The 22,139-nt window shown below is 39.0% G+C and overlaps 1 protein-coding gene across 7 annotated transcripts in view; it reads left to right on the top strand.

The window, feature by feature from the left end:
* LOC109414602 (segmentation protein cap'n'collar) overlaps window positions 1–22,139 on the top strand; it is a 279,838-nt gene that overhangs the window by 28,611 nt on the left and 229,088 nt on the right. The window contains exons 1-2 of one of the 7 annotated variants that reach the window (XM_062847320.1): window positions 7,920–8,138; window positions 18,935–19,711. The exons of 2 other annotated variants lie outside the window; for them this stretch is intronic. The gene's annotated coding sequence lies outside the window, so the exon portion shown is untranslated. Of the gene's footprint in view, window positions 1–7,919; window positions 9,105–18,934; window positions 19,712–22,139 lie in introns of those variants that run through there. 4 more of the 7 variants (XM_062847321.1, XM_062847319.1, XM_062847318.1 and 1 more) reach the window with 4 other exon arrangements.

Here is a 22,139-nt window from a genome sequence, read left to right as displayed (position 1 = left end):
ATTCTTAGACAAATCGTAGAAGGAATCTCTGGAGAAATATGATAAGAAGTTTCTGGAGAAATTTCAGAAAGAACTTTATGTACCAGAAGGAATTCCTTTAGAAATTTAAAAACATTTTTTCACAACTCCTGAAAGAAACTAATTCCAAGATTCATTATAAGTCTCCTCCAGGGATAGCCTTCTGAGCTGTTTCCTAGGGTTTGTTCAGGATTCCTTTCTGTGTTTTCGTGCAGTTAATCAAAACGTTCTTAGATTTCTTCTGGGATTGTTCCAAGAGCTCTCTCAGAAATTCTCCTAGAATTCTTTATGGAATTCCGTCTACTATTTTTTGGGAATGCCTTCCAGAAGGAGGAATCCTAAGAAGAATTCATTGGGGTATCTCGGAAGGAATTCTTGGAAAAAATCGGAGTTCCTGCTGGAGCAATTCTGGTAGGATCGGAAGCATCCCAGAGAGAACTTCTACAGGAATCCTAAGCAAACCTCGCGAAGAATCTCATAAAGAGCTCCTTTAGATATCCTGGAAGAAATTGCTACAGGAACCGAGATAGCATATTCTGGAAGAATCACAGAAAGAATGCCTGGCGGAACCCCACCAGCAACTCATAAATTAGCACACTTCTCAAAGCACGCTAATCCACATTTTGAATTCAATCACACAACATACAATCACCTCGATTCTGTAGAATTTCTCCTCGCAATCTTTCCTGGATCCCACAATAATTTCCACAAAACCATTGAAAGTTTGCCCAGACCAAAAGCGAAACATCATCCCCTGAATCTCATAAATCAAATTTACTCAGAAACCAACCCAACCAACAGTCCGAACCGTAAACAAGAAGACCACGAAACGTCAAAGACTTCAGGAGTTTCCTTAGGAGCTTCTACAAGCATTCCTCCAGGAGTTCCTCCACAAACTTCTTCTTGAAATTTCTTCAGGATTTTTTCGAGAATTTCTTTTACGATTTCTTCAAGAAATCCTTCTGCAATTTCTTAGTCTTTCTCCTGGGATTTCTTCAGGAACACCTACTGGCTTTTGTTCAGGAATTCTTCTTGGGTTTCCCACAGGGATTTCTCCAGGAACTCTTCCAGGGATTCCTCCAGGAATTTCTCCAAGGATTCTTCAAGAAATTTCTCTTCCTCCAATAAATGATCCAGTGGTTCCTCCAAGAATTGCTTTAACGATTTCACTGGGAATTGTTCTACAGATTCCTCCAGGAATTGCTACAGAGATTCTTTCAGGCATTTCCCACATATTCCTCCAGGGATTGATCCAGACATTCTTCCACGACTTCCTCCAGGCATTCCTTGAGACATTGCTCCAAAAATGCCCATGTATTACTTAAAATATTCTTCCTGAAATGCCTCCAAGGATTTCTCCAGAAATTCCTCAAAGCCTTTCTCCAGGATTTCATCCAAGGATTCCGTAAGGGGCTTCTGCAAGAATTCCTCCAGTAATTAATCCAGGAATGCTGCCTACACATTTGACAGCACTGCATGAGTATAAGCATAGATGGCCACACAATTCTTAGTCGCTATTCCGTGATTGACCACAGCAATTAAAATAGGAAACAATCGGTGAAGTACTAGATTGAAAATAATGAGCTTCATATTTGTACAGTGAGATGATACGTTATTCGTTTCTGTAATAAATTGGTGTAAACAACGTGGGTTACAAACAACGCAGTGGTTTGAGTTACTGTGTTGTTGAAGAGGCATGAAACAGAAAATAGAACAACACAGTGGTTCAAAGTTTTTCTCAAATGGTATCAAATCAGGCAAGAAATCATAATACTCTGTTTGAGCCTTGCAAATACAAAAATCCAGCTCACTACTTTTAATCTAGTACTTCATCGATATGTTCCTTGAGTAATTTCTGGAGGAATTCCTATATCAATCTGCGATGAAATTCCAATCCAAGAGGTACCTATATGTCACGGACTACCTTTGAAAAATGCCGAATGATATTCACCCTGACATTTACCTTAAATTCCTCTCTGGAATTTTTCAAAAGAAAATTCAGGGGTTCTTTCAGAAATTTAAGAAATTCGCGATTCCTCCTGGGATTCATCTAGGGATTTTTCTATAATTTTTCCAGGTTTTTCCAACCAGAGATTCCTCCAAGATTTTTTGCAGCTATTCTCCAGGAATTCACCTGGGAATTTCTCCAGGAATGCTTGCAGATTTTGTTTGAAGTACTTCAAGGATTTTTGGAGGAAGTCTCCAACAATTTGTATTTGAATTCGGCAGCTATATTATCGCTCAATTCAAAATTCAAAATTAGCAATAAACTTGATCAAAATCGCCTAACACTTTGATGGGTGGTTTTTGTTGAATAACTGGCAATCCTATGGATAGTTTTCAATAGTTTTTTGTGCAGATGATAAAAAGAAGGAACATCTCTCTGTTATCAAAGACCTTGATAGTTTTTAATATTATATCTGTGAGATATTGGCTATTGCTAATTTTTGCCGTTTCAGTGCGCGTTAATATTTTAGTCTTTGAATTCTTTCAAATAATTCTACAGGAATACTAGCAGGAGCTAAGGAGTTCCTTCAGAAATTTGTCCTGCAGTTCTCTCAGGAATATAAACTGAGATTTTTGTTTTTCAAGAAATCCATCAAGCAGCTATTCATGGATTTCTTCAGGAACTCCTCAAGAGGTTACTCTGAGTTTTCAACGGATTTTTTAGGGTAACCTTTTAAAAATTCATAGAGGGATTTTTTCAAAACATTGTCAAGGAAATCCTTGAGAAATTTCTCCGAAAATGCCTCGAGGTTTTCTTTCAACGACTGTTGAGGACTTGTCCTATGATTCCTTCAGGAATTCCCCCAAGAATTTCCTTCCGAAATTTGGGTAGTGTTTTTTTCAGAATTTTTTCATGAAATTTCTCCAGAAAGATGCCTAAAATATTCCAGGGATTCCTTCGGAAATTCCTTCAGCGGTTTCTTCAAGAGTTCACTCAGAGATTCCGTCAGGAATTCATACAACAATTCCACCAGGGATACACCCAGGGAAGACTCTTTCGGAATTCTTCCAGTGATTCCTTTCGGAATTTCACAAGAATTCGTTTTTCAATTCCTCTTTTTAAATAGGTACATATGCCACTGAAAACTTACCTTAGCATTCCACCAACATAGTATGTTGCTCTCTACGTTTACGCTTATCCGATGTTGTAGTAATCGTTTGGGACTATATGTGATACTATGACCACTCAATGAATTCCATGCATTTTTCGAACGTAGGGGTAGGCGGGGCATAATGAGCAGGTGGGGCATAATGAGCACCCTGTATTTTCACTGCAAATTTCCAAATTTTCAAAACAAATTGCTCGATTGTAGCTTAGTTATCTCAAATCCAATGAATTGATGACAAAACATTTGTCAAAAAAGCCGTTTGTTTTGAAAAAATAGTCAAAATGCGTGAAGTGGTCATGTACTGGGGAAATATTATAAGAATCAGCTGATCTAAAATAAGGTTTAGGAATCGAAATAAGAATTTAGTGGGTATCTATCAAGTTTCTTGATATTTCCTGGGTCAATGAAATGTATTTGTAACATTTCCAAAATATTCGTATAATTATTTTGTTAAAATAATATAATTTAAAAAGTTGATAATAGGGTGGGGCAAAATGAGCAACTGGTGGAAAAATGATGAAGATGATTAACATCTTAAACAAACGAATTTCACTTTTGGTTTTCTCCGTTACGATGCATGTAGTAAGGCTTTGTCATGAATTTTCAATTTATTAGCATGAAAAAATCAGTATCTGTATATTTTCACCGTTTGAAAATGCCTTAATAGTAAATTCCATGGAACCCCGCAGTTCCCTACAAATTAAACCCCATAATCCCCTCAAAATCTCATTGGTTGTTGCCGGTATGCTTTATCATTGACAAGAACTGTCAATCAGCAAATGATTGTGTACAAAACAGGGATTGATCATCCTGCCCCACCTATAGGGTGCTCATTATGCCCCACCCCCAAAACGCACTCCACGATTTGATACGTTTTTTAAAACATTAAATTTTGCAACATTTATAGCTATATTTAAAATTTCAACGATTAGTTTTTGTCAGTTAAGGTTCAACTGAGGATTATACGTAGAAATTACACATTGATTGCGCTTAATTTACTGGATTTCATGGCAAAATGCTTAAGCTGCTCATTATGCCCCGCCTACCCCTATTGAAAAATAATAACACTGCACTGCTGTTTCTCTTCCTTGATAATAGTCCTGGTCAACGACGTAGGTTGAACTTGCTCGAAGTTGCTGCATCCCGCTCTTACCCGTTTGATGGCAAATGGGTAAGAGCGGGATGCAGCAACTTCGAGCAAGTTCAACCTGCGTCGTTGAACAGGACTAATATTAGTCATGTTCAACGACGTAGGTTTAACTTGCTCGAACTTGCTCCCTCCCGCTCTTTCCCGTTTGTTGACAAATGGGTAAGAGTAGGATGCAGCAACTTCGAGCAAGTTCAACCTACGTCGTTGAACAGGACTATTATTTTCACTTATCAGAGGAAAAAAACACTTAGGTGAACGAGAAAGACAAAAACACTATGATTCCAATTGGAAATAACAAGCAATAACGGGATCTTGTTTACGATGTTTGCGCAAAGTACAGTAGAGAAATTCATTCATACGGAATCGCAGACGGCGAACGCACCACGCGTCATCAACGGGCAGAGCCGAACCGAACACGAAACGGCTCTTGGGTCAAGATTCTTGGCTTGCTGTTTGTCAAAACAATCCACTTTATCAGCCTAATTTTCCATGAGAATGTTTCACACAAGTAATAATCGAATGATTATAACCGAAAATCAAATTAAAATGAATGAGAAACAATGCAAACCAGTACAATTTCGCTAAAATACCCGAACGCGAGACGCGACGCCATTCTCCTCGTTCAAACGCAACTTCCGATTCCGATTCCGAAGCCGGGCGCGAGCCAACTGATCATCATCGTTCATCATTCATTGGAGGGAGGCCCCTAGACGACATCGATATATTGACAATTTTAAATATTGAGGTTTGATCGTTTTGCTGACACGCTTTAATAATTATTTGGCTAATGCCTGGTTTGGACAGTTCAACTCGAATAAGCATCTGACTTGCAAACTTCTCAAATATGTTCAATCCAATGGAATGATATGTTTAGACAGTGCAAATGACATGAGTGTCCACTTTCGTGCTCTTGAATGCATCTCAGTTGAATCAAGTGTTTACATTGTTCAACTCGTGCGTTGCGTAAGCAAACTGAATTGAATTCATCTCACTTGACAGATGCCTTGAATTCAGCTCAAATAAATCGCGGGTTTATACGGGGCAATGGATCATTGAAGGCAACTTTTCCGCTACTCACCGCATCAAAACAAAAGCGCCACCGTATATGGACTGTAACACAGTGACAGCAGTCGAGTTACGTCAAACACACAAGGCTACGGTGGCGCTATCTGTTCATTTCATAGCGGCCGTTTTAGTTATTTTAGTGATCCATTGAGATGAGTTCGTTTGACTTGAATGAAAAAGTTCAACATGTTCAACTTTCGTTCATGCCAAGTGAGATGAATGGTGATGTTTACACGTTCAATTCGCAATCAATTGGGCATTTTCAATTGGCTTCTTTAGCGGTGTTGAGATAATTCCATATTCTGAATCTGCATGCCAAACTGGGCTGAAATCCAAATTTTCATGAATTTTGGTGGCCGGGAACCTATTTAAAAATCAATTTGAAGTTTGTATGGGAGCGATTTGTTGAATCACCCCTCGTCGCATTTTGTACTGAGCGGAGCTGTCAAGCAGTTGCCCAGCTGTCAAAGGGTGATTTCAAAAAATATCTTTGAAATTCATTTCAGGTATCAAAATAAAGTTCAAAAAATCTGAAAAAAATCATAGTAGCTCAGAAAAGGGTGCTCTTTCGTTTAAAAATAAAAAATCGATGATTATTTCTAAATTAAAAACCCCAATTGACTGGAATCAAGTCACTTGCACTGTCTAAACCAGGCATAAATGTGGCAAGATGTATTGCTGACTGACCCCAAATTGGACTGACACAATAGTGTGCACACACCTTCAAAGTGTGATTGCAGCGCAGGGCCACGTCGGATCGAGTTGAGGTCTTCGGTGCACTTATTCCTTGTAAATAGAGGAATAAGTGCACCGAAGACGTCGAGACGATCCGAGGCAAATGTGCACTTTTATCACACTTTTTAGACGTACCAAAAAGTGTGATAGTCCTTGGTGGTCTAGTGGCTACCGCTTCTGATTCGTATGCAGAAGGTCATGGGTTCAATCCCTGGCCCGTCCTTTTCATACTACTTTGTATCTTTCCATCCACTTTCTCTCGCTCTCTCTTCTCTACATATACAACTCATGTATATTCATATGTTCATAGCCATCGCTAGAACCAGAAACGAATTGAAAAAAGTCGTTTCCCTCCCTTCCAACTTCCACCACAGACAAACAGACATACTACTTAGAAGAAAATTGCTTCAAAAACATCGTTTAGCATCTCACTAGCACCCTCTATAATGCTCAATCCGAAGCATTCATTTGCAGGTGTTGTTTCCCTCGGCTCGATGTAAAAATTTAGCAGGTGACCACTCCCTCGTGGCATCATCCATTCATAAAACATGAATGAAGGTTCATGATTGAGTCATTTTATGTAAACATTGATCGGCATCGCGTTCATTTCTCTCCAAAATTGAGAGGTGACGGCGGCACAGCAGTGCCACCATGACACTTGCGAGCACAGTCCGAACCACACCATATTTTCAAAATGACCGTTAAATCGTGCGATGACTTCGATTTGAGTAGTATGTCTGTTTGTCTGTGCTTCCACTCACAGCACAGTGTATATATAACGCCTATAAGTTATGCAACCAAAGCGTGTTGTGCCGCTTGACCTTATTCACCTTATTCACCACACAATCTATCACGAACACTATAAATAACCCTATCCATGGATCGCATCACCGACCCAACGGTGACTCCCAGATCTCCCATCCTTTCCGTCTAACAAATACCCCAGTCCGTGCGGGTTGTGGGGACGCAGAGTGCTCTCGGTCTCTAGTAGCAACAACCAGTACACTCTAACATTCCTTTCCCTTCCCAGCTGACTATAAGGACTTGGCCGGCGCCGTTATTGATCAAATATGCATTAGCTGATAAAATTGCACTTTGAGAATAAGTGGAATGTCCCAGCCCCTTATTCAGTTGGATCTCAGTGCAACTGGTACCAGTTCAGATCAATCACGGAGGAGCAACCATTGACATGTATAGTCAGAATTGATCGTTTTTGATCGTACCAAAAAGTGTGATAGTCCAATTTGGGATGTAGTTAGCAATAAGCTTTGTTGCACTTTTTGGCCATGAACCGCTAGGTTGCGATGCAATCTTGCTTCTACAATAATTAGAAGAAAAGAGAGTCGATGCAGAGAAATCAATCATGTTACTTTCGCTCTTATTTAACCCTCCCAAGATATTAAGCTAGGCGCATCGCGAAGGCATAGTACACGTTCGACGAACTTGACTGCGACTTATTGATCCCAACATCCTACTAAGAATAAACTCAATATAGAACATTTAAACTCAACTCAACAGCATCATAATGTTATAGCCATTAAATTTTTCTTCGTGAGCAACTATCGAGCCGTGTACCCTAATCGAAGCTTGAATGCGCTTCAAACACTTTTTCAGCAGTGTGCACTACACTCCGACATAAAAAGCCGAACTGTTACAGTCATCATCAACCATCATCGTGTTGATCAACCGAGCGAGCGAGCGATGATGACGTTTCTCACCGCTGTCGTCAGTCGCGTTCGTGTAAACCGGTGCGTTGTGTGCGTGTGTTTCGGCTCTGCTTGTCAGTCGTCATCCGTCGTCGTGCGATGATGATTATTCATATTCGAATTTCACATCATTACAGCAGGATTTTACATCAGCACCGTGGTGATCGCGACGGAATCGACAGAGAATTCGCGAAAATAAAGAAAGTGTTTTCCCCCCGCGGAGGCCGTGGACGAACATTTTGAGGAGACGGCGTCAACAACATTATTGCTTGCACGCAGCAGCAGTGAGCTCAGTGCACGGAAGGCGACCGCGTCGTGGTGAATTCAATTTTGTGAAGCGAAAAAGACGTGAGTGCGGACATTGTGTTTCTTTGGTCGTCGTCGTCGTCGGATCGGAAAGATTGTGCAAATCGGCTGTCGAGTGGATTTACATACGAGAAACGGACGGACGAACGAGCCGGCTCGTTCCGACTTTGGTCGATCCGGACGACGGACGATTCAATTGGGTGGCAACATCCGCGACGCCAACATCATCCCTTGGGAAAGTTTTGTGAAGATTGAAGATCCGCCGAACATCGGCGGAGGAAAATCCCGTTGCCGGGGATACGCACCTGAGTGCTGAGGTTTTTTTTGTCGTGGTGAAGCACTTTGACAGGCAGAAGTCATTGCCGTCTGTTTGCACGAATGCGAATTTTCGTCATTCGTCGCTGCTGCTATTTACCTTTTTTTTTGTTGTGGTTCGAAATCGCAAGCAAGCAACCCGAGAGTGAAGAAGACTGAAGATTGTCTGTGAGTGGCTTGGGCTCCTGCTCCTTCGACCGGACGAGGCCCCCGGATTCATTGAAGAGAATCGGGAAAACAGTTACGTGTGTGCAGCCAGCCTACAGCAGCTAGCTAGGCAGTGTTGCGTTCGCGATCGCTCGGTGCGGTGAAATTCGCAGCTATTGGATATTTTATTGAGTGTGCCGCGACGGCTCGATCTGTTTTGATAAGAAGCAACAACACGGCAGAGGAAGAGTGAGTGAGTGATAAGTGCACAGGAAAACACCGCACGGACGGAAGAGACGGTGTGTGCTCTGGTGAATAATTAATTGCTAGTCGGGGTCGAGCCTCGGAGGGTGCCCTCTAATCGATACAGCCCTAACAGCCAGCGTTGCGGTGTGTGTTTTTCCTGTAATTCTGCTGAAGAGTTTCGTAGTCAGTGCAGTGGCCCCCTCCGGAAGGGTGTAGTGCGTGCGGCAATTACGCGGCGAAAGGTGGAGACGGTCGGAACTGGCTGGCTGACGACGAATGGCGTAAAAACAGAGAGAAGCAGTAAGGAGAAGAAACGAAAAAAACGCAACCAGTAGGCACCTTTCGGGGTGACGTATTCGTGTGAGGAGAGCCCGCAGGGCTGGTCAGCGAGGCACTTTTGTCGAAGTTGAAGTTACACAAGTCCCTTGTAACAGCTGGTGAAAACATCTTGAATTTCGGGACTTCGGTACTGAGAAAAGGAAAAACAGTGCATATAACATTCATAGCATCACCGGTAAAACAAAGCAAACAATGAAAATGAAATGAAACTTCAGTCTTGTAAAGTATTTCGCACAAGTAGATAGCCTAGCGCTGTCCATAAATTACGCAGACTCATTTTTGGCCATTCAAACACTCTCTTATACTTCCATACAAAAATTTCAAAATATGGATGAATCGTAGACCTTTACCAGAAAAAGACCAATTCGAAGTTATAGGAAGTAAAAATCTAAAAAAAATTCTGGCAAAATTCTTGGTTCAAGTACTGAAAATGAAAAATTGTGCAGGCACATTATATGCAATTTCTACCTTGAACACATTCCCATTCACAACTTTACCTCTCTTTGATCATCGGGTTTGAACTGATTTGTGCTAGAAGTTCCATCGGAAATTGCTCCATGCGTTTCTTGACAGACTCCTCCAGTAGTTTCTTATGCAACTCTTTAGGACCGTTAGAAAATCTCATGGCATTTTTCTACGTAACCTCTTGGAACTCCTCTAGAACTTGGTCCGCTTGGTTGTATCTTCGTATTCCATGAGAAGTTTTTGGTTTGGTACCTAAATAAGTTACTAACCCCTGGGATTTCTCTCAGTGTATTTTCTGGCATTCCATCTGGAGTTACTTTTGAGATTCTCCAAAGAGTTTCTTCTTGTATTATTTTAAGATTCTATTTCGAATCCAAACATCCATAGTCAGATTAACGGTGGTTCTTGTATTTGCTTGTACTTATCGTTTTTGGTGACGTCAGATGCGGAATTCATCATCAGGAGCGTAGTTCAATATGTTAATCATACTTTATTTCAGAGGTTTTTTTTTTACAAACTATCTGAATACTCCTTCAGCAGTATCATGTAAGAAACCCTACAGGATTTTTATGGGTTCCAACTATGGATTCCCCCTGCAAGGTCTACTAGGAATATCACCGGGATTTCCTATGCTGAAACTCATTGTGGGGATTTCTTCTGAAATGCCATCTGTAGATTGCTTAGAGAATTTATTCTAAGGAAAATATTTCCAGGAACTCAATCGGTTGATTTCTCCAGAATTCCCTTAGGGTTTCTTCCGGGAAGAAACTATTGACAGATTCCAAGAAGGAGCTCTGAGAGAATTTGTATGAGTAAAACTTCCTTAAGCTTCCCATACAAAAGTTCAAACAATACTCCTGGAGGAATCCCAAAAAGAACTCCTGGAAAATTAGTAGAAGAAGTTACTAAAGGGTTCCTGATGAACTTCTAAGTCTAAGTCTAAGAAGAATTTCGGAATGAACTCCTAGAAGATTTCCATCAGGTACTCCAGGAATGTTCCCATAAGAAACTTCCAAAAAACTTGGAGGATTCTGGTGGAAACGTGAAGGAAAGATTCCCAGAATTTACCCTTGCTTTATTCCCAGAAGAAGTTCTTGGAGGAATCTCAGTAAAAATCTGGGAGAAATTCCAAAGACAATTCTGGAGGGAATCCAACAGAAGGTAAGAAGAACCCCAGAGAACAATCCAGCAGGAATACCAGAAACGGCTCCGGGAACAATTTATGGACGACTCCCAGAATGATTTCCTGGAACAAAACGTTTTAAATAATCTCATATGCAGCTTTGAAAATATCCCAGAAAACACTTTTGGAGGAATTCCAGGAAAATTCTCTAGAGGAATTACAAAATTATGTAGAAAAAATCTTGAAAATTACCTAAAGAAATAACGAAGCTCTTACAGGAATCAAAGAAGGAATTCCAGGAGATATTCTAGAAGAAATTGTCTTAGAAATTACCAAAGGAATTCGAGGAAAAACATGCGATTCATCCATTTGTGTTTCTAGAAATAACCTTTTAAGAATTTCTATTAGCACTCCTGGAGAAGTCACAAAAAAGGTTCTCAATATATTCCGAAAGATAATCGGACAAGAATCGTATAAGATTACCTAGAGAAATCCCAGGAACATTGTTGAAGTAATTCCAGAAGAGCACATTGGAGGAACTCCATGAGATTACGTAAGGGAATGTCAAAAGTAACTCCTTCAATAATCCTTACAAAAATACTTCTAAACGCATAAATACCAAAAAACAACTTATGTAGTAATCCCTAAAGTTCAGAATAATTCCTTGAGGTTTTCTAAAGGTAAAACTACATAAAACCCCAGAGGAAACACCAGAGAATTTCCTGGTAAAATCCCGGAGATCTCCAAGCTTAATCTCTGGGAAAATTGCTTCAAAAGTTTTGGCATTTAATTCTGGATGAATTACCGGACACATCCGGTCAAGTTACCGGATACCAAACCTAGAAATAGTTGGCACACAGGGTATTTTGACACTTGTTTATTTGTAGGATCTCCTTCATATCCAGTGTATGTGAATCCTAACAATGGTTATAATTCTAATTGTAGGTTATCTTGTGCTAATTTTTCTCAAATACTAGGTCCCGAAATATCGTTTCAAAGAACGCTAATTCCGGAATACTGTAATGCCGACGCTTTTACAGGAGGCTTCTGGTTTCTCCGGATGAAAGTTTGAAAAGCATATTAAATCAAGAAAGAATCTGGATAACCTAGAATAACAAGGGAAGAGTTCCTAGATCTATCAGATAAAGCCAAGCCGGGATCATAAGATGCTGCTAATTCCATGTGGACATGGTTTATTCTGGAAGATAAAATCCAACCTAGAGCTCTATAAGGCTTTTTCCCAGAAATTTCGTCAGAGTTTTTTTCTGGAACTTCTTTAAAAATACCTCTAGGAATGCCTTCTACGAATTCTCCAAGTTTCCGTCTGTATTTTTCAAGCTATCAGTATTGGAGATTCTGGCGGAGATTTCCTACAGAATTCCTTCATTTCACAATTTCTTCCTTTGGGTTTTCCGGTATTGTTCTCAGAGTCCCTCGTGAGATTTTTTCCCGGAGTTCTTCCTGCGTTTTCCTCAAAGAAATTATAATGGAATTTCTTCAAAGTCTATCCTGAGGTATCCACAAGAACTTCTCTCAGAATATACCCTTCGGATGTTGTCGCGGAATTTTTCCTAGGGGTTTTCTCGGGATTTCTCTTGGAAACTTTTCGCGATTCGTTCCGGTGTTCCTCTTGGGACTTTCCCAGAAAGTCTTGCCGAGATTTTTCCCAGAATTTCTACAGAAGATATTCCTGAATCTTCTCCAAGGCTTTTAAAAGAAGTTTTTTACGAGTTTTGTGGAGGAGTTTCTTTCGAAGTTAGTCCTGTAATTTCTTCAAGAAATTTCCGAAATTTTTGAAAGCATTCTTCTTGAATTTCTCCCGGAATTTCTACAGGCATTTCAGTCGAGATATTTCCTAATAGTTCAAATAGTTTTCTTTGAGTTTCTCCTGAGTCTCAGCAAATTGCTTCCATTGTTGATCCTGGCATGTCTCTCAGAGTTTTTCGGACTTTCTCCTAAGATTATCTCCGATTGCCTTTTAAAATGTCTGCAGGAGCTATTGCTGACATTTCTCACAAAGAACTACATCGATCGTGGTCTCGTGGTTTCTTTCAAAGCTTTTTACAGGCTTTCCCTCGTAGTTATTTTCAGGATATCTTGCAGTGGTCCTCCTTAGAATATTTTTTTTAACAAATTGTCTCGGGATTATTCTCAGAACTTTTCCCGGAATACTTAACGGAAATTTTCCCGAGATTCTGAGTGCTCCTTCTGGTATTTCTTTAATAGTTGCTACGGAGTTGTTGCAGGGATTGTTCCAGGAGTTTTTTTTTAGAAAATTCGCCTGGGATAACGTTAGGAAATTCAAGATAAATATCGAATACCTCTCTGAAAAAAACTTCTGCAAGAATCACGCAAAAAATACGAGAGAAACTTTTGGAAAGCTGTTAAAACCCTTGAGAGAACTGGATAAAGCCACAAAATACTCCAGAAAACCTCGAGAAAAAAAACTTTCGACAATTTTTTTTTTGTTTTTATATTTGTGTATTTTAACTTAGATGCTAATTCTACACTACTTTCGACAAATGAAAGAACTCGTTGGAAGAATTTTGTAAGGAACTGGAGTAGGAATTGCTGTAGATATCCATAAATGAATCCGGAGAAGAATTCATGGAAGAGTCATGTAGAGAATTTCGAGAGAAATCTTCAAAGGGATTTCGGAACAAATTTTGTAAAGGTTTGCAATCAGTTTTTTAAACAAACTGAAGGAGCTCCTAATCCATGAAAGAATTCTTGGGAAGTATGAGTCGAAATAGCCAAGATAATCGTTACCTCCCGTTTGTATTGAAAATTGGCTATCGTAATTTCCAGTTTTTTTTAGGATTTTCATTGATATCTCCACTTTACTACAAAACCAGCACAGAGTACAGACATCCAAGTCCAGTTTCGAAATTGTCTAAGGACTTTAACGGTAATATCGTCTGTAGAATAACTGATTGGACGTCTGAATATTTTTCTCCTGCTTATTCAGAGTGTGTGTATGTAACTCTTTTTAAAAGGAATTTTCGGGGAAACATCAAAGCTATTTCTTACAAGTCTGAGAAAAATCTAAAATTATTTGATAAATCTTTTTGTGCATTTTTCCTTAGAATTTTTACTAATTGTTTGAAGATATTTCTATATAATTATTGTATCTTCGGTGATTCCTACTGGGATTTCTGTTAGAGTTGCTTCTGGGATGCTTTCAGAAAATCTAAATCCTAGTATTCTTTTAAATAATCTCTTGGAATTCCCATAGAAGTACGCTGGAGTTGTTAATAAACCCCCTAGACCAAATTTTGGCAATCTCAGAATTTCCTTCTCCCTGGTAAAGTTTATTCAAAAATATTAAAATTTATATGGAGCGTAGAATTTGAGCAGACCCCCCTTCCCCGAAGTCTACGTGGTTATGAACGTCCCCTTTAAGGATATCTCAATGGATTCCTTGTAAAACTACTAGAAGAGTGTTGCTGGGATTCCTCTAGCTAGGTAATCTTGCACGACTTTGTTTCGTTTTCTTCTCCAATACGTTAAAACTCTTTTTTGGATTCATCAAAGCGTTCCTTCTCCAATGGTCTCTTCTGAAATTTGCCTACATATACATATTTTCGTAAATTTCTTCAGTACTTTCCCACGAGAATTCTTACAGGAGTATCATCGAGGGGGGCCCTTAAGAAGTTTTTCTGAGGTTTTCTCAGCAATTCGATTTAAAATCTTTCTGGGAATTCCTCCGTAAAGTCCATCAGAAGATCCTTCGGAGTTCCTTCAGGGCTTCCTTTGAGATTCCTCTGGAAATTCTCACACAGATTACTTCAGGAGTTGTTTCCACGATAATTTTCAACAGAATTTCAACGAATTCCTCAGATGCTTAAAAACTTCATTCTGGATTTTTTCCAAAGGATCATTTTGAACTACCATAGGGAGTTCATCCGAAGTTTTCTTCACAAATACTTAAGAAATTTTTGACATTTTTTTCCGAAGTTTATCCTGAAATTCCTTTAGGAATGCTGGATTCTTTCAGGATTCCTTAAGGAATCTTAAAGTTCCTTTTGTCATTCTTCCAGGAAATCTTAGAATTTGTCTAGGAATTACTCCAGCAGTTCCTTCTGGGATTTCTCCAGGAGCTCCTTTTGGGATTGCCGCTGGAGTTTCTTCTTGAGTTGATTCAAGCTTCGGCTGGATTCTCTTCAAAATCGTTTTTACAATTTGTTCTACATTTCATTTTGTGAATCCTCTAAAAGTATCTTACGGGAATCGGCTGGGAAATCGCCTTCTGGAAATCTTCAAAGAATTCCTTCTGGCAGTCCTTCAGAAATTCTCTTAAACTCTTTCAGGAGTTATTTCTAGGAATCCAGCAAATGTTCCTACTGAAAATTCTTTAGGATTTCCCTATAGAGATCTTTCAGAAGTTCTAATGTGTTCCATTCGACGAAAGCTCTGAAAGTCTCTCTAATAAAGACAAATCAATCAATCAATCGACGAAAGCTGATTACTCGTTTGACTAGATGGACAACGTGAGTTATGTATGACAAAGTAGGTATTTTTAGATTTTTAAAATGTAGGTATTATATACTGCGCGAGAGATTATGACAGGTAGGACCAACAATTGAACGACTTGGCAGTATATTTCCAGAGGCTAGGTGCAAAACGTTCATAGTGGGAAGGAAAAGTTCTAAGTTAAAGTTTTAATCTAACGCATGATTAATAAACAGACGCATGTTTCATAGCTTTGAGTCTAAGAGTTTTGGACGTTTTTGGACTACTTCTAAGAATAATCGGCACAATGAATGACTCATAAATTAGCATACTGGCCAGCATTACCTTACATAACGATCACATCTACTTGGTAAACCGCTTCAATAGAGCATATAATTGCATCATTGATGTGACGAGACAAACGGAAAAGCAATAACACAACTCCCAATTTTGGAAATCTCTGATTAAGTGACCGACAAGAACCTAACAGACGAATAAACCTTACAATGAAGCCAAATTTCCACATTTTTCTTTATAACCTTCCAGATCAGTTCGCAACAGCTTCCTCTTAGATGCCAGATCTTGTGAACTGCCTTAGATATTTTACTTATCCTATCCTATCCAATGTCAAATTTAGGGGTTTCAACGCCATTCAACTTCTAGCTAATAACTTTTCAAAAAGAAAAATTTTCCAAAAGTTTTCTGAAAAAAAATGTAAATATATTTTGACAATGACAACTTCGACAGTATTTATTATCTTTAATGGTTTCAGGAACAAACTGTTGCGCCTACTGAGAGCTCCTACTAAAACAGCTAATTTGAAACAACTGTAGCTTGAAATCTCTTGGACTTTTAAAAATCAAGATCAGAACATACCTTCAAGGTTGCTTAGCATTATGGAAAGGAAGATTTAGAGACTTGGACAAATGACTTTTCAAGTGCAACAAAACTTGAAGACGCATCCAAAACTTCTGATGTTGTACAAATTTTGGAAACCTAAAATCCCAAGGAAGAAAGCCCTATGATATCTCTAGCAGAGAACTCCTGGAGAAATCTTTGAGGGAAGATACAAGTTTTTGGAAGAATTAGATTGAAAGCTGAAGGTTTCTTTCATCACGTTTCTGAGTACGTACAGTAGAACTCGATTTTGCTGACAAATTAGATTAGAAATCATAAATATTGAAAGATTAGAAATCATAAATATTGAAGAGTAATTGTCATCAAGCTGGTTCGTTAGTTATTATTATTATTAGCTTTATTAGGGAGATTTTCAGCCCGAGGCTGGTTCATCACCAAGGTTCGTTAGTTGATTGATACAGAAAAGCAATAAAAATATCAAAAAATCTAAAATCGAGGCTTTTGGCTCTTGTAAACTGACTTCATTGTAAACGAAGCTAGTTCTGCCATTTCTGCTTAAGGGGGGCATATTATACCTGTTTACCCGATCATAGAGCCTTCTTCCATGGTACCATTTTGGGCAGACAAAATCGGGAAATGTTTTAATTTTTTTACTCATAACAAATAGTTCTGAGCTGATTAGAAACTCATTGAAGAATCCCTGAAATCTTTGGAGGTATACCTGTGGAAGAATCCCTAGAAAAACCTCTAAACAATTCTAAAAGGAATCACCTCTAGAAGAGTTCCCGAATGAATCCCTTAAGTATTTTCTGAAGGAGTCCCTATTACAAATTCTGAAGAAATTCCTAGAGGAAGTCCTGGAAATACTCCTAGAGTAATTCCTAGGAAAATCATTAGAGGACTTCCTATTGACATCTTTGAAAAAATTACTGCAAAGATTCTAAATTAAATTTCACGAAGGAATCCCTGAAAAAAAATTCTGAGGGTACCTGGAGCAAATCCTTGAGGAATCTCAGCAGAAATGGTTCGAACCAATCTAGCATGAATTCCAGGAGAATTCCTAGCAGGACATTTTGGAGAAGTTATTCCGGAAGAAATCACAAGAAAAATGTGTAAAGCAATAGCAAAAAAATATTTCTTTAGGATTAGCACATCAAATTTTAAATCAATCTCAAGAGTAACTCCCAGGAAATCTATAGAAAAATTCCTATTCTGAGGGAATCCTGAAGGAATCCCCTTAGAAGTTCCTGGATAAATTATTTGCTTAATTTCTGTTGGAAATACTGGAGGCATTCATAGAATTTTCTTAAGAGATATAAAGGAGCAATCTTTGGTTGAATCCTCAGTTGAATATCTGTAGGAATTCCTGAAGAAATCCTAAAGGATAATTCAGAAATCTCTACAGGAGTTCTTGTAGAAATTCCTAGGAAAAGTACTGCAGGAATACCAGTAAAAATTTCTGGAAGATTAGCAGAAGTTTCTGAAGGAGTTCCAATAAAAACTTCTTTAGGTATCACAGGAGGAATGCATAAAAAAATCTTAGGGAACTATCTGAAGGGATTCTAGTGAAAATCCTGTAGAAATTCCTGGAAAAACACCAACAGAATTTCCTGGAGGAATTTCAGCAACAATTTCTAAAGGAACCCATCAATTTATGGTGACATCTCTGAAAAACAAAAACCTGCGAAAAATCTCTGCAGGAAATTCTTGAAAGAATTGGGCAGCAGCTCCTAAAGCAATCGTAGCAGGAAATCTACCGCAGAGTTTGGGCAATGGTTGATATTTTGGGCACTTTTTCGTTATAATTCAGTCAACTTCAAACCAATTGACATGACATTTTGTACATTGCTAGATACTATATGTATCGCACCGCGTTCTTAAAATGTCATCATTTGGTTCAAAATTGACTGAGTTATAGCAGAAAAGTGCCCAAAATAGAAGCTCTACCGAGATGGTTCCACTTCCCTTCTGAAATTCTCAACAATTGTTGATAAGTAAAAACCTCTTATTGAAATGCATATATTATGTTCGATCAAATAAAAACAAACTTATTTCAAAGATGTTCTCGGTACAACACTGTTTGAAATGTACACGATAGCCAGTACTGTAAAACGGGGTAACTTTCATAGTTTTTCAGCGAATTTTCTTAATATTTTTCCATGTAACAGTATGTACTACTAGTTTTATATTTTTAAAACAAGAATGTTTTATCAACAAATTTTGAACAACACAGATTTAACTGCATGAAAGTACAATGGCATTGTATACTTTTAGGCGTTTATCGGTGTATGGAGATTTATGTCACAATTCACAAAATTGCTTCCATTTCGTAAAAACACCCTTCGTTAAGGGATTCAAAGCCAGAATTGGAATCTACTATGATGTATCTATCGAGAATAAGAGGCCATTCATTGAAAAAAAAAGTTGAAACGAAGTCGTATAGCAGATTGTTTGAAGGGGTTGACAGATGGCAAAAATATCAACAAATTTTATTTTTAGCCCAAAAAGTTCAATATAAACTCGGTTTCAATGAAAATACGTTTGAGATGAACTTTCATATGTATAGTTTTGATCTACGTTTGCCTTTTTCTTTACTAATTGAAGGAATCATAGATATAAGATAAACCATATAATGCCTGTCGCACTATCAAAGTTACCCGCATTATCAAAGTTACCCCGTTTTACGGTACAAAGATGATAGTGTTTGAGTTGTCCACAAACATTTTTAATAGTCTCTTCAAATCTGTCAAGTGCTGTTTCCTGTTCCTGTTCACCTATCTTCGACACCAGCTGTTCGCTACCAGCCCTGCGAGCCTCGAACCTTCACCGGCCAGCCAGTCAGTCAGAGGTTTGACCATAAAAGTACAACTTCAACAACCTCTCTCTGCTACAGAAACAAACCATCGACGACATCGTTCAACAGCAGCGCGGTGGTGGTGATGAAACCACCGGAGAACGCGGTGCTGCAACGCTAAAGAGACTATGTGCAAATACGGAGAACGAAATTGAGGACACTGACTGACGGACTGGCGACAACACCAGCTCAGCCCCAGCAGTGACAGTATGAATCGAATGTCTATCGAAATGCATTGGTGAATTTATAGAACTGTGTGAAAATTGGACTTCGTCAGCGGAATTAAAATAGTGTTAACAACAACAACAACGGTAACAAAACGACAACAAGTGCAGGCTATTATGGAAGTAATTAAGGACTGATGGGGCCACCCGGTGTGCCTTCTCAAATGCTACAGTAGATCTGATGAAACCTGCTAGAAGCAACACGACGCCGCTGCTCACACCTGCCGTCGTCTTCGTCGTTTCACTATCAACCCCAACATCAATGTGGTGAAGAGTGTGTGTGCTGTGCGCAGTAAGAATGCGAAAAAAAGACTGATTCATCCATATACCTAGTATACCCTTAGTACCGAAGAGTGCATTATTATTATTACCTACCTATCATTACGACCTCAGTTGTTTGTGGTTTTGTTATCATACCCTCTCGCACATAAGCACACACCTCACGCTCTCCGTTTATTACCTTACTTCGATGATCTCAGAGACTGTATTCAGTGCTCACGCGTGAATTATTATTTCGAGTGAATTTACATCTTTTTTGTTTTGAAATCTCACAACGGTGTGTCGGTGCAACACTTACTAGCGAATAAAATAGGTAAGTCTTAAAGCGAAACTTTACAAGAAAAACAGTGATCTTTCTTCATTCATTTGATGCCATACAAAGAACTATAAAAGCTCCTATGACGTATTACAACTATTTAAAAATTATTTTTATACCAAATGCTTATGGGATTTATACGTCAAAAAGCCGTAAAATGCTCAGAATATCTCACTAAAACTACTTGTGAAATTACCTTCGAATTCTTACTGGATCACTTTCATTCAGCTGCTATTAACTTACATTTTTTTTTTTTTTGGAAATTTGCTTCTAATTCCCCAACTTTTTTGCAATTGCTTTTCTCTTACTTTCAACCAATTCTGCAAGATCTAGTCAAAATCTATCATCAGGTCTGGTTGTTTATGATTCGGATTCTGAAATTCCATTTTTGAGTTCCTCCAGGAACTTTTTCGTATTTTTTCATAATTTTTCCTAAAACTCCTACAGGAGTTTCTTCTGGCTTTCTTCTGAGGGATTTTTTAGGATTCCTTCAGAATTTCCCACTGGGATTGTTCCTGGAATTTCTTCTGAGATTCCTAATAAGGCTCCATATGGGATCTCTTCAGGATGTTCTCCTGGATTCCCGGTCTCTCCAGAGATTCCTTCCGAGATTTTTGCCAGGTGTTTTCTTCATTGTTCTTCCTGAAATTCCCCAAGGGTTTTATTCTGAGACACCAGGAGTCCTTTCTCGGGCCCTTCCAAAAATTTCACCAGAAATTTCTTCCGGGCCTCCTCCGGAAGTTCTGGATCGTTTCAGGAACTCCTTCTGTAATTCATGCAGAGATTCCTTCCGGGATTTCTTCAAGACTTCCAGGAAATCTATGCGAGTTCCTTTTAAGATTTCCTTAGGAATTCTGAGATTATTTTATGAAATCTTTTAGGAACCCTCCGAAAACTTTTTCCGCGATTGCTCCAGGAACTCCATCCAGTTTTTTTTTTTCAAGAAACTACTTCTGGGATTGCTTTAAGAATTCTTTTCAGGATTCTTTCGAGAATTCTTCACGTGATTCCTACGGGAACTCCTCCCAGAATTATTTCAGGATCTGCTTCCTGGATTCCTTCTCATTTCAAGAACTCCTTCCTGAATTACTTTGTGAGCTGCTTCTGGGTTTCCTTTGGGATTCTTCCAAGAACCTCTACTGGGATATCCAGGAACATCTTCCGGGATTTATCCGGGTATTTCTTCCAGAAATCATCCAGGATATACTTACGGGATTCTTGTAGAATATCCTTCTGGGATGCCTACGGGAACTCCTTCCGAGTTTCTTTTAACTTTTTCTGCATCCTGGATTCCTCCCAATTCAAGAACTCTCTCCGGATTTGTTTTGGTAGCTTCTTCAGGGATTCCTTCGGGAACTCTTTTCGCGATTTCTCAACAAGCTTCTTCCGGGAATCCTTCAGAGACTTCCCCCGGTGTTTTTTCCAAGAGTTTCTTCTGGGATTCCTTCTGGAACTTATTTTCCGGGATTCTTTCAGAAACTACTTCCTGGATTGCTTCACGAATTCCATCTGGGATTCCTCCGGGATCTTTTTCTAGTAATTCTCCAGGATGTTCTTTTTGGATTCTTGCAAGGACTCCTACTGGGCTTCCTGCAGATCCTCATAAACATTCCCTCTGGTTCTCCCAGATTTTTCTAGGATGGAAATCCCGTAGGACGTTATTAGGAATTCCTGCTGGAGTTTTTTGTGGCATTCTTTAGGCATTACTCTAGGAGTTCCTTTACGAAGTTCCTTGAGGAATACCTCGAACAATTTCTTAGGCAATTGCTCTATCAGCTTTGTAAGGAATTTCCTCTGTTACTTCTGAGATTCCTTTGATAATTCCTCCCGTTATTTCATTGTGCCTGGAGACATTCCACGAGAAACTATTAGGAGGATCTCGGAAGAAATTCCTGGAGAAATCTTGGAATGAATTTCGGAAACATTTACCGGATGATTTCAAAAACTTCTAGAGGAATCATGGAAGAATCCCAGAAAAGAAACTGCAAGAAGCATCTCAGATGGAGCTCGCTGATGAATTACAGAAGGACCTCTTGAAGTAGTCCTTGTATAAACTTCTGCAGAAACCACTAGAGGAACGACTGAATGAATCTTGGGAAAACAAGTCTGGGGAAATCCCAGAAGGTATTTCTGGAGGAATCCTAGAAGGAATTTCTTTGCTGTTTCTCTACAAATTTCTTCCAGGATTCCTCCAGAAGTTTCTCCTGAGATTCTAAGAAAATTCTTTACGAGATTCTTCCGGTGGTTTATTCAGGATTCCTTTAGAAGTTCCATATGAGATTCTTCCAAGAGTTTCTTCTGAGTTTTCTGAAGTCGTTTTATCTGGGATTTCTCCTGGGATTCCTTCCGAGATCCCTCCAAAAGTTCCTTTTAAAATTCCAACAGGTGTTCTTTTACAAGTTCCTTCCACAGTTCCTTCAGAGAT

This window comes from Aedes albopictus, chromosome 1 (genome assembly GCF_035046485.1).
Source record: "Aedes albopictus strain Foshan chromosome 1, AalbF5, whole genome shotgun sequence".
Taxonomy (NCBI): Eukaryota; Metazoa; Arthropoda; class Insecta; order Diptera; family Culicidae; genus Aedes; species Aedes albopictus.
Note: the sequence above shows the minus strand (reverse complement) of the source record. Positions and strands in the feature narration are given on the sequence as shown.